Source organism: Bactrocera neohumeralis, chromosome 3, assembly GCF_024586455.1.
Source record: "Bactrocera neohumeralis isolate Rockhampton chromosome 3, APGP_CSIRO_Bneo_wtdbg2-racon-allhic-juicebox.fasta_v2, whole genome shotgun sequence".
In the NCBI taxonomy this organism is placed as follows: Eukaryota; Metazoa; Arthropoda; class Insecta; order Diptera; family Tephritidae; genus Bactrocera; species Bactrocera neohumeralis.
Window position 1 is genome coordinate 41,420,995 of NC_065920.1, and position 13,636 is coordinate 41,434,630.

Sequence of the window (13,636 nt, forward strand, 5' to 3'; positions counted from 1 at the left end):
GGTTCTTGCGAATCACTTTTTGCGATGAAATTGTAAACCTTATTGAATACATTGAAAACAAATTACAGATCATGACATTTTAAAAATGCCCGAAATGTCATTTAGAAGTCATATCATCCGAATTGGAAAATCCGATATATTACAAGCATTCCCCTAGCATAATGTTTCGATTACTCAGTTTTGCTTTTATTGCTAGTCTCACTCAAATTTTATTTGCTCCATTGCTGCATTGATTAAAGCCTCCACCGCGGATGAAAATAAAAAAAAATTAAAATTATGTTTAAACCTAAGATATTGCCTATACAATATTCAGTTCAAGTTTTAGTATGCTATTACAAGTAAAAGTTAGTAAAAGTTTTATACCCTGAACAGGGTATATTAAGTTTGTCAAGTATATATATACATAAATGATCAGTATGTCGAGCTTAGTCGATTTAGTCCCTCAGTTTTAAAGATATCGTTTTGAAATTTTGCAAACGTCATTTTCTCTTCAAGAAGCTGCTCATTTGTCGGAACGGCCGATATCGGACCACTATAACATATAGCTGCCATAAACTGAACGATCGGAATCAAGTTCTTGTATGGTAAACTTGCTCATTTGACAATTTATCTTCACGAAATTTGGTACAGATTATTTTCTAAGGCAACATTGTAATCTCCGAAGAAATTGGTCGGATCGGTTAACTATAGCATATAGCTACCATACAAACTGAACACATAGTTACTAAAAGAAATGCACCTGTGAAGGGTATATTCAATTAACGTTTTTTCTTGTTTCTCTTGAGAATGAAATAAGGCTCTTTGTTTTTACTTAACCCTCACAAGCCAAATGACCTTGGAGGCTTATGCTTTTGATTTGCAGAAGTATTCACCATTTCTGAGTGGAAGAATTCGAATTAATTCAACTTCAACTTGTAATTAAAGAAATTACTCTTTACAAAGTACTTTTCTCTGTAGTTTAGAAAGACACTTATCATTGCAATGCCAGTATTCCCTCTATCAGTATTGTTTAAAGCCACTACATTCAATAAAATCACGAAATTGAATCATTGACCTATATTTGAGCGTACTGGAAAACGAAAGTAGTATTTAAAAATAATTTTCTTTTTATTTTCATTATTTATTTTTTATTTTTTCGTTATTTTATTACTATTTGCTTACACATGGAACTTATGTTGTTTGGTAGCTGGCTTTGCTCATAACCGAAAAATATCTATTTCTAACACGACAATGATATGAGCCATTTAGGCTCCATTCTGAAGCAAATTAAACTGCTTCCAAAACGTATTCTTCCTTTACAAGAGCACTTCCCGGAAGAGCATTACATTGTTTTTTAATATGATTTGATATTAAGCAAGTTGAGTGCCTTATAAAAGATTAGTTTTCTTCTAGAGATCTCACGCTCCTAAAATGTATATAATTACAAGCCAGTTCTGAACAGTGCTTCCAAAGCTACTAATTTATTATTATAATATGGTAATTTGCTTAATCGACTGAAACTTACTTATTTTTTAGAGAGTTTTTTTAAGTCATTAGATCTTTGAAAAATTTATACATTTCTAATAATGGCAAAAGTTAATAAAAGAGTTAAGCAAAATCGCGCTTGTTATTAGTTAATACCAGATTATGGTTCAGTTTAATTTCAAGATCATTGTAAGATAAGTTAAGCAGTCTGGATTCAGGTAAGCCATAAGAAACTCTTAAGTAAACTTCTGGGTCTATACTACATGTGGGCAAGAGCATTTCAAAAAAATTTTACTTCAATAATATTTGCTTGCTCGGCAATACCTCCTTAATAAGATGCTTCTTCAGAAAAAAAAGTTTTGTGGCAAGTTGTAGACACTAGGAATTTTTTACTCGAAAATTTTTGGAGAGGGGTTAATTAAAGTTAATGACTATATGGTCACTTAAAATGCAAAAATCAAAAATTCGAAATAGAGTTTTTTATTGTTTACGGTTCACTGTAACACATTACAATGTGTCGTAAAATTTTAACCTTCCGCTGTCAGACATAACCAACATGTAACCAATATATAACCAACATATAACCATTTTATAACCAATATATAACTAACTTATAACCAACATATAACCATTTTATAACCAATATATAACTAAATTATAACCATTTTATAACCAATACATAACTAACTTATAAAGAACATATAACCTTTTTGTAATCAAAGTATAAATATGAGTGGTTTCGATTATATCGTTTTTTCTTCGCCTGTAAACTTATGAAAACTGATGTTATGTTATCTTGCATTTTATGTGATGACATTTACTACATATAGTATTGAAGAAGGTGGAGAATATATTAAGATTCAATATCTGTTGGAACAGTCGAAAAAACTTTTCATATACAGTACCACGAAAAATGCCACAAACGATATAACATATACCTTTCACTTATTATATATACATTAGAGTGATTCAAAAAAAAAAAATTTTTTTTTTCGTTTGATACTCTGAAAAATAGGTTCCTAGACACCTCTAAGAAAGCCTCTCCAAAAACCTTATTCATAATGATTTTTTTCATTGAGTTATAAAATTCATAAGAAATAAAAAAATTTTCCCAAAAATAATCAAACTTCAACCGTTAATATCTTTTAAACGGTTGGGTTTACGAAAAAATCATAATGGACCTTTTTTGTAGAGCATTCAATTTCCTACAAAATCCAAGGAACAAGATATGTTTTCAAGTAGTTGGAAGCGAGATATAAATTTTTCTATCTGATAATTAGAAAAAATAGAAAACTGTATGTAGGAGGACCTTCCCGTTACAATTAAAAACTCTTGTTTGGAGAGGCTTTCTTAGAGGTGTCTAAGAACCTATTTTTCCAAGTACGAAACGAAAAAAAAAAATTTTTTTTTGAATCACTCTAATATACATATTAGTACATACACATATTACGAATATTCCCACAAAATAACCTTTGACCTACTTGTTGATTCAATGTGCCTTTAAAATTGAATATTAACAAAATAAAAAAGAATTCAAATAACATTAGCATTTTTAGAGGCAATCAAATATTATGTTTCGTTAGCCACTGTCACATTATTACCACAACAAAAATTGCCTACCAACAACTGCTGTGACATTGCAAATATAATTTTCAAATTCCAACACAAATAACGCCTTACATGTATACACCAACTCGGCTAGCACTTTCACTTTGTTGGTATGTGTGTTGGCACGCACGCTTGCCCGCGCGACCGGAAATGCACAAATGGCGCCGGAAGCGCACACAAAATTGCGGCGAACACCTCGTAATTCAACGTCGCTGTGCAAGCAAATAAGAATGCCGGCAAATATTTATGACGCTCGCAAGGAATGTGGCACTGTTAGCAAATTGTTGCGTTTCTCACTGTAACACAATTTCGTTTCGTTTTTCCAATTTCGCATTGGCAGCAAGTGAAATTATTATTGCTGTAATTTCAGAAATTATTAAAATTTTTACTTTCATACAAATCTATTACTATTGTTATTAATTTCAAAAATATTGCACTATTTTAATATTTTTTCCTGCGGTCAAATAGTTATTATGCCTCCTGACTCTAAAGTTTCACTTGGATTACACAAAATCTATTTTATTTGTTTAACAATTTAATTTTTTTTTTTGAGAAATCTACGCATTTGGCTTTCAGAAATATTCCAGCTTTTTTCTCAGCGTATTGTTGCCATTAATACCGCTGGACGCCACCATTTCTTGCATCACCATGCATTTGCAACACGATACACGTTTGTCTGCAACAAACTTTTCCCACCAGCATCATAACACTATACACTCGCACTCACTTCTACGGCGTCTATGTTTGAAAAGCACTTCATTTTTCACCAGTTCGAAACTCCCTTTTCACATTTACTTTTCATTTATTCACCGGAAAAAAAGCGTCTGCGGCTTTTGCAAAATGTGCATTGCATTTGTAGCGTGTTTTTTTTTCTTGGTTTTACCGCATAGTTAAGCACATTTAGCGCGCTCGCTGGTTGTACCGTTATTTTGGTCGTTCGGAGGAAACGTTCCCGTCCAATGCTAATACCGACACAAGACTGAATCGAGACCATTGGTGGAAAATTAGTTTTTCCTCGTTTGCGGCGCGCGAATGCCACAACGATTACACTACCGTTAGCAGAACAACAACAACAGCCAGCTGACACTCGTTTGTTACGAAGCTATTGTTGTCTAACTACTGCCACAGTGCCGAATGCCAAAGCACGACTTCGTATTCGACAATTTTCGTAGTTAATTTCGAAAAGCAAATGCACGACGTGGCGTATGAGTAACGGCGCGTGGTGAGCGCGAGAGCTAACTTGTGTAGCGTGCATTGCCGCTCTCAGTTCATTTTTATTTTGTTTGCATCGGTGTCAACGCATATGTTCACGTTTTGTTTGGCGAGTGTTACAGCGGAGTTCCGCCTGCTTCCTGTTTGTGGCACACGCACACAAACACACGTATTTGAGCATTTATGCTGCCATCGTCTGATAAGACATATGCTGATAAGGATGAATTGTGGACTTTGTGTATATGCTTGCGTGTATGCGTGGGAAGTGTATGATGTGTGTTAATTGTCTTCAATCAAAAACAAAAATGAAAAATTCTTGCAGTGTCTGACATTTAAATATGTTGACACTTTTTTATACCCAAAAAAAGATTGAAATTATAAATGTTGTCGGTGAAGAAATATATACATATATGTACATATGTCTGTATGTATAAAGGACACGTAGTATGACAACTTAAAGAAGACGATTTTTTGTTATAAAAAATACACTGATTGTTCTAAAACTGACGTGATAGCGGACTTTATCGTGGATAAAACCTAAAAACAATATCCATACTAAAAAATATTGTCGATACAGTGACCCACGGTTGACAAGATGGCGGTGTTAAAAGTATCAGGTTCCGCCTTTTTGTTTTCTGAATTTCGCGGCTATGTATAAAGCGCTACAAAGCTCATATCTGGCAATACGATACACCTTTGAAAGGTCTTGACATAACCTACAAAACGACGCTATGCATGATTAGTTCGAAAATTGCGTTCAACAGTTATAGACGTGTTAACATGGAGTTCACTTACGCCGAAATTTGCGCTATTTTAAAGTTTTCCTACGTTAAAGGCAAATCCGCTAGAGAAACGTTCCGTGAGATTAATGGTGTTTTGGGGGATGGTACTCTATCACTTCGAACTGCGGAGGAATGGTTTCGACGATTCAGAGCGGGTGAAAACGACACCATGAATAAGCCAGCCGGCGGAAGACCTGTGGCAACGAATACCGATCAATCATCGAGATAGGCCGGCATGTGGTATTTCGTGACATCGTCCAGAAGATGCGGAGTTGATGTTTGGGTGCCGCATGCTTTGACGCAAAAAAAACCTTCTGGACCGAATCAACGTCTGCGATATGCTGCTGAAACAGAACGAACTCTACCCATTTTTGAAGCGGATAGTGACTGGCAACGAAAAATGGATCACATATGACAATATCCAGTGAACCGGTTGGGGTCAAAGGCCGGGGAATCGTCCCAAACAGTGGCCAAGCCGGGATTGATGACCAGGAAGGTTTTTCTGTGTGTTTGGTGGGATTGGAAGGGAATCATCCACTATGAGCTACTCCCATATGGCCTAACGCTTAATTCTACCCTCTACTGCGAACAACTGTACCGCTTGAAGCAGGCGATCGACCAGAAGAGTCCAAAATTGGCCAGCAGGAAGGGTGTAGTGTTCCACCAATACAACGCCAGACCACACACTTCGTAGTCTTTGATGGCTCATCAGAAGCTACTGGAGCTCGGTTGGGAGGTTTTATCGCATCCATCATATAGCCCGGGCATAGCGCCAAGTGATTACCACTTGTTCCTGTCTATGGCGAACGCCCTTGTTGGTGTAAAGTTGAACTCAAAAGAGGCTTGTGAAAAGTGTCTGTCCGAGTTCTTCGCAAGTAAGGAGGGGAACGAAACGGCGCATATTTGGACTATATCCGATCACTGTAACATTTCCTTTTGGCAATAAATTTATATCATTTGAAAAAGTACCTCTTAGCTTAGTATCATTTCAAAAGTATCTCAAGCTAATTTTCCACTGTTCTGAAGTGAACCGTTTTCCATTGTGGGCATTTTGCATCGACCGGAACAAATGAGGCTCCGAACGGCCGGGGTCTGAGCTATTGAGCTCAAGTAAACTAAAACGTATGCTGTTCTACAAACAGTTTTCGACCGGGACCTTGAAGCCGGGCGTTCTCTTAATGGAAGAATATTGCCTCGGATCTAGTAGCGAATTCGGAGTGTTTTTCGGCAATCGCTCGCTTCAATTTGAAGAGTCGATGTCGGCAGTGTTCTCCATTAATGGTTGTATCTGTTTTTAATGGCTGAAAATACGCCAGCTCTTCTATTTCCGTTGATTTGACTGGTTGACCAGATTTCACATATGTTCTTTTCATATGGAACCCATTTTTCTTGTTCTTCAATGTATTCGGATGCATATAAGCAATTTGAAATGTCTGTACGAGTGACTCCCAAACTTTCTGGAAATTCTTTTTAGCAACACTTTCCACCGACTAGTGCTCTCAATTCCTGACCGTAAAATTTTTTGGCGCCAAGAACATTCTTCGTCTCCAAGTCAAAATCCCAATTTTTAAATAGTGCAAACCACTTTTAACTCGTTCGCCATGTTCACCATAGACTTTTACTTTCGATGACTTTCGGCTGAGATTTATTGTGTATTTCAAATGGCAAAACGCCTCACTAATTTAAAATAAAATATTTCCCTCAAATGAGAATGTGAAAATGAAAACAATGAAGTAACTCAAATTTTATAAGAAAAAATATCAAAATATAACGATTACTTTGCGAGGAAAAAATATATATAGAATAAGTAAGGAAGGGCTTTGCTTGGGTGTAACCGTACTTGCCAGAACCAAAGCCAAGAGTTGAAAGAGTACAAAAATAATTGTAAACTTGTTTTTTTCGCATTTCTTCATAACTCTTATGGTCCCTGGTTCATATTAATTGAATTGACCGTAATCTATTATTCCGTTACTTCGTAGCATTCAAAATTTACTAACCACAATTCATTCAATCCTCCGCTCACTCTCACTCTCATCCAAATCTATTATGTATTACACTCAACAGCCAAAACCTGAAAGAATTCTCATTTTCGAACATAAATTTAGAGCGAGAGAGCGCATGAGTTTGCGAGAGTATGGCATTATGCATTTTCTGTGTTAGAATTCCCAACTGAAATGCGTTTATCGTCCCAACACATTAAAATAAATATATTAATAGTTTGGCAGTATGATTTTGCATGATTTGGGGATTCGTTGCTTTACTGGGTTAATGCACTTGTTCATTAACTACTCACTTACAAATATTTCCGGGTTTTGTGGATTGTGAATTCGGATTACTGATGGGTCAGTGAAATTGTTTGGCAATAATAAATCAAAATGGTACTTTATTTGGAAAAACGAAAATATATATTATTTATTGGAAATGAAAAAGCAGTTTGGTTAGACAAATAATTATTAACAGAAAATCATTATAGAAAATTAAACAGAAAATCATTATAGAAAATTAAACAGAAAATCGCTATCTAATTTGAAAAAAAAAATAATAGATTGTAATCAGGAATTATTTTGTATTGGTTTTTCCACTTCTTTCTTCATTACTGAAGCCAGTTTTTCCGGTAAGTTATATTTTTTCAGGGAGTTAAGAACGAAAAGTTTGAGTTTTTTAAGTTACTTTTGTACATTTTATGTAAAATTGGCAGAAAACCAAGCTGCTTTGCATTCACTAAACACCTCTTAGGGCATAATCAAAGATAGTAAAAGAATAAAAACGAATTACCACTAAGTGGATCACACATTTTATTTCACAATAAACCTGCAATATGCTCCAGGAAAGGTTGATATTTCTGGCAACTCTGAAGCAGCTGAATTAGCCAGAGCAGGCCCATACAAAAATTAGACGCCATAAAGAGTGACAATATTCATTCATCATATTCCGCTACCTACTTGTAGTTATCTACTCGACAAATATATATAATGGGTTGTCAAAAAAGTCTTGCGGTACTTTTATTGAATTTTTTTTATTGAAATTGAAATGAATTTTTTATGACTCATGTCCAGCTCTTGACCTTGATTTTATTGGCGGCTTGAGATGCATTTTTGCCTTTATCGTAGTAGTACTGTAAAATATGCCGTATAGCATGACCCGATGCGACGAATAAAACTAGAACTACGAGCTTTCAGCGCCAACTAGCGAAATTACCGCAAGACTTTTTTGACAAACTATTATATACATAGCTGAGACTCGACGGAGAACATAAAAGAGCTTCTGGTCTCGGAGGAACCAATACTTTGCTCAACTTGCAGCACTTGGATGAAATATGGGCCGGACATGCCGACTATTATGGAATTACAGAAAGACTAGTAGGAGCGCTAACAGGTCACTGTTTTATTAACAGGCATGCCAGGGACTAGGGATATCACAACTGTAACTTGTATAGAAGTTGCCAGGAGGTAGAAGAAGAAAAGAATTCTATATGAATGCAAGGTTTTTTATAGAAAAATAATCGCAGCTATCGGTAAAGTGTGTCTTGAAGATGTTTCGCAAGTAGCAAATATAAATATTTTTGAATTGAAGTACTTTTGTTACATAAGGGCTTTCTAAATGCCTAGATGCGATCACAGGTTATTTTTTGTTTCCTCACATCAAAGGCGCACTAAACGAACAACAATTTTAGATGACTTTCAGGGTTGTCATTCAAACTGATATTCCGAACTGTCATCACACATAATATAATATGTTAAAACTTCCCCATTTTCTAATTGGGAATTTATATTTTAACAAGTATCATCCTATTCTTTACTGGCGGGAGAATCGTTTACGCGGTTATAGCCGAGCTAACAACAGCGCGCCAGTCGTTTCTTCGTTTCGCTAGGTGGCGTCAATTGGAGATTCCAAGCGAAGCCAGGTCCTTTTCCTTCTGGTCCTTCCAACGGAGATGAGGTCTCTCTCTGCTTCCCCCCGCGGGTACTACGTCGAAAACTTTCAGAGCTGGAGTATTTTCGTCCATTCGGACGACATGACCTAGCCAGCGTAGCCGCTGTTTTTTCATTCGCTGAACTATGTCAATGTCATCGTATATCTTATACAGCTCATCGTTCCATCGAATGCGATATTCGCCGTGGCCAACGCGCAAAGGGCCATAAATCTTTAGCAGAACTTTTCTCTCGACGTCGACTCATCCGTTGCTGTCATTGTCTAAGCCTCTGCACCATATAGAAGGACAGGAATTATGAGTGACTTATAAAGTTTTGTTTTTGTTCGTCGAGAGAGGACTTTACTTCTCAATTGCCTACTTAGTCCGAAGTAGCACCGGTTGGCAAAAGATAATCATCCGAGGCTGTTGTTTAGTTTTCATTGAGGGCGTTTTTTACGTGGCAGGTCTCAAACCCGCGCTCAACCCTATGTAGGGGATGTTTCGCCTTCTCACTTTAGCTCGTCTTCAAGCGGATGTCCTTAGGATACTTGGTCTAAGACCGGAAGTCGTGAACTGCTTGAGCCATATGTAAAATAATCGTTTCTGGCCACACCCAAGTGAATGGCGATCAGAAAACTTTCTTCACTTGCGTGAACTTCTACACATGACATGACACGATATTAACAAGTACTTATATATCTTAAAATAAAACATTGCTTTGAAAATGCATGCCAGTTACTGGCAATTTTTAATATGGATTTCAACTAGTTAACACTATAATGCAGAGTTGACGAGCATTCCCACGTCATTATAGTCAACACATTCGAAACAATCCGGTATATAAATGTGCTCAAGATGATGATAAGTGTCCAAAATTTTATACGAGATCAACCAGCACATCACAAGACTTACATAAAGGTGTTAGAAAGTATAGCGTACGCCCACCTACTTTTAACCGAAAGGCTATATAAAATTCATAAAACAAAGGTTTTAAGTAATGAGTATCGATTATGCTTTTAGCAAAAAGAAATTTACTTTGTTTTAAACTGGCTGGAGTAACCTTAAGAGCTATTTTGGAACTTACGCCTTTACCTGCGGTTTTAGACCGAATTATCGAATACAATGAAGTCATTTGCAGAGGTACACATGCCTGAACCATACATTATTACGCAGTATAATGACTCCAAGCACACTGCTAGAAGTGTTAAAACTTGGTTTTCATCCGAAAGCAATACGGTTTTGGATTGGTCTGCCCATAGTCCGGATTTCAATCCAATCGATAACCTCTGGGCAGATGTCAAAAGAAGATCGGCGAAAAAAGTCAAGCAAAAATGCTGACGAATTATTTCAAAATGTCAAGGAAATATGACAGAGCATATCAACCGAGCGATGTTAGCGTTTGATTGATAGTCCGCCTACAAAATGTAAAGCTGTGCTTGAATCAAGAGGCTATTCGACAAAATACTACCTCAAAACATTAATTCATAATCAAATTTTTATTTTTTTAGTATTATTTTTAATATACTAACAAATACCACAAGTGTCCTTAGTTAGTTGACCAAGTCAAAATATATCCATATGATTGATTTTTTGTCGCACTTTGCAATCAAAACAAATGTTGCGTTAATTTTTCAATAAATCTATAACTTGGAAGATAGCAAATATGATAACTTAAAGTTGAAAAAAATGTAATTTTTCAATTATAAAATAAACCAATTTTTTTTAAAGAAAACGAAGTTGCCTTAATTATGTGACCACCAGAGTATATACCATAATCTGGCAACCAATATGTATCATAAGTATATATTATATAAGCATAATATTTACCCAACAACAATTTATTGCAACGTAGGAACACATTCTAAATGTATTTATCCAAAAAATCATTTTCAAGTTTAAGCAAATGCATTTAAAACACATTCTCTTGTTTATTTAAGAAAAAAGTTTCCAGTATCCAGTGACATTGGTTTGGTCAATTGAAAACTTTACTGCAAACAATTCTGTGCTTCCTGTTTGCTTTTTTTCACTTTTTTGTTTTGTGTGAGTGCTTGTCGGCTCCGAATGTGTATTTACTTTAACTCCTAAATTTGCTGTTTCTCTTATTTTGGACTACATGTTCTATTTTTACTTCAACTACTAAGCAAATAAATACTTTCAAACAGTCGCTTGGAAGTTCCCTAAATACATTTTAATGCGCTTTGAAATGGATCTGACACAAGCATGTCATAACTTTTTCTGCATGCAGCAAGTGGGCAGTGCGGACAGCAGCAGTCTCGCTGTGAGTATTTCGTCACAAAAAAAAGTACTGCAAAAGATTACTGTCATTTTCCGGCAAAACAAATATACATATAAACAAAATAATAATAAATAGTAGTTAGTTGACAAATATGCCAGGGAGCAGTCAACTATGACTCTTGGACTGTACAACATTTATACATGAATTTGTATAAAAGTGCATGGCTCATATCCAGCACAGACTCAGCTTAATAAAATAAATAAGATATACGGAGCACAAGTTAATTTGCTGGAGGAAGAATAAATTGATTTTGTATATGTGAGTTTCGAATATGATTTCATGTTTAAATAAGAAGAAATTTTAAACCAAAATATTTTCATTGGAAATACAATTGGAGAGTAAATAGAAAATGTAAATAGTAACCGAAAGGGTAATAATAATATTTGGATCAACGACCAGAAGCTTTGGTCAAATAACTAAAATATTTTTGTATAAAATGAAGCAGGCATTTTTATAGGAGATAACAGTAATATCAGCTGGAAACTAAAACATAAAGCTCCAGACTTCAATATTAATTTCCTCTTTTAAAACAAGATCCAATCCCATGTTGTCGATAATGGAAATTAACTCCCTCGGCCATTTTTAATATATCATGGTCGTACGAATTCGTTGAATTCTTGAATATTTCGAATGTACATATTCTTTACATGAGGTTCAAGTGCCAATAAGATCAAGAACCGCTCGAAGTAATGAAAATATTGCTGCCGTTGAGGCAAATGTTGCTGAAGACCGCAATTTGTCGATTCCAAGATGTTCTCAAGATTTGGGACTACCTCAAACTATAAGCTTGGGAGGTTTGGAGAAAGGATTTAGGCTTGAATCCATATAAAATTGTTCTCACTCGAGAACTGAAGCCATTGGACAACCGTAAACGTCGCGAATTTGCTTATTTTGTCTTGGAACAACTTGAAAATGCTCAAAGAGGGTCTCACTTTCATCTGAGTGGTGCGAAAAATGTTCGATCCTGGTGCGAAAAAAATCCACAAATTATTCATGAACAACCATTATATTCACCTAAATTGACAGTTTGGTGTGGACTTTGGTCTGGTGGAATCATACTTCCATACTTCTTTCGAAATGAAATTGCTAACACCGCTACTATCAATGGAAAGCGGTATTTATCGTTGATAACCAACTGTTTATTGTCGCAATGGAAATAAGTTGATCTTAGCAACATCTGGTTCCAACAAGACGGGGCTACCTGCCATACAGCACAACTCAATTATTGCGAGGAAAGTTTGGAGATTCGATTCTTTCAAGAAATTGTGATATTGAATGGCCTCTAAGAAGTTGTAATTTAACAGCATTAAACTACTTCCTATGGGGTTACTTGAAGTCATTAGTCTTAGCAATAAAGCAGACTCTCTTCAAGCTTAAGAAGTCAAAATAAAAAATTTTTGCAATTCTTTAACAATAAGTGTGTGTGTATATTTATACTCTCGCAACAATGTTGCTAACGAAGTCAATGTTGAACGTCTATTCATTACAGAAGAAGAAGTACTTGGCTCCATAAGAAGGTTCATGATGTTCGAAGATGGGCTCGGCCCACTCGCCACGCCCACAAAATGGCGGAAACCGAAAACCTATAAAGTTTAACTAAGCCATAAATAAAGATATTAAAGTGAAATTTGGCACAAAGGATCGCATTAAAGAGGGACATATTCGGAAGTAATCTTTTTTGGAAAGAGAGAGTTCTTCGAATTCGTTTTCTGCAAAAGAAAGATCATGGTATATCAAGGAATTTAATTGTAACGATTATACTTTTTTGGTAATAAATAAAAGCAATTGTAGTTTTATTGGAAAACCCTGTATTATGGAACCGCCTTTTCATTTAAACCTGGTTAAAAGATTACAAAAAAGACACCCGGAAATTGTGTGTGTGTTGGTAAGACTTTTTTTACTATATCAAATAGGAGCGCATTCTGTCAACCAGTTTGTTTAATCTTATTAAGTCCCTGTAATGCGTTGCGATTTTTACAATGAACCTAACCAACTTTCTTCTGCGTTGCAAATGTTGAAAAGGCTTCATTTTTATAAGAACCACAAGCCTACGGTAGTACAAAAAGCCTTCAAAGACGGTTAAGAGATTCAGTTCCGCGACCACTCCTTCACCTGATGAAAATATTAAAACAGTGAAGTTCAAGCACCATGAAAATCGTCAGGCAAATGTTCGAAATATTTTTGTGTATTTTAGATATTTTAGACTCGTCCCGCTAAAGCGATTAAGAGCACCGTAAACATTTCTTTTGAACACGCTTGATCGAGCGAATTCTGATTCTGCATTCACGAAGAGCATTAGAATTGCCGATCAGACATGGGTTTATGAGTTTGACACCCAAACAACTCAACAATCATCGGAAT

General features: G+C 35.7%; 1 protein-coding gene across 1 annotated transcript in view; it reads right to left on the minus strand.

Annotated features, from left to right (window-relative positions):
* The window catches only part of LOC126752541 (uncharacterized), a 281,963-nt gene extending 278,519 nt beyond the window's left edge, over positions 1-3,444 (minus strand). The window contains exon 1 of the mRNA XM_050463430.1: positions 3,145-3,444. The gene's annotated coding sequence lies outside the window, so the exon portion shown is untranslated. The remainder of the gene's footprint in view (positions 1-3,144) is intronic.
* Positions 3,445-13,636: the final 10,192 nt, after the last annotated feature.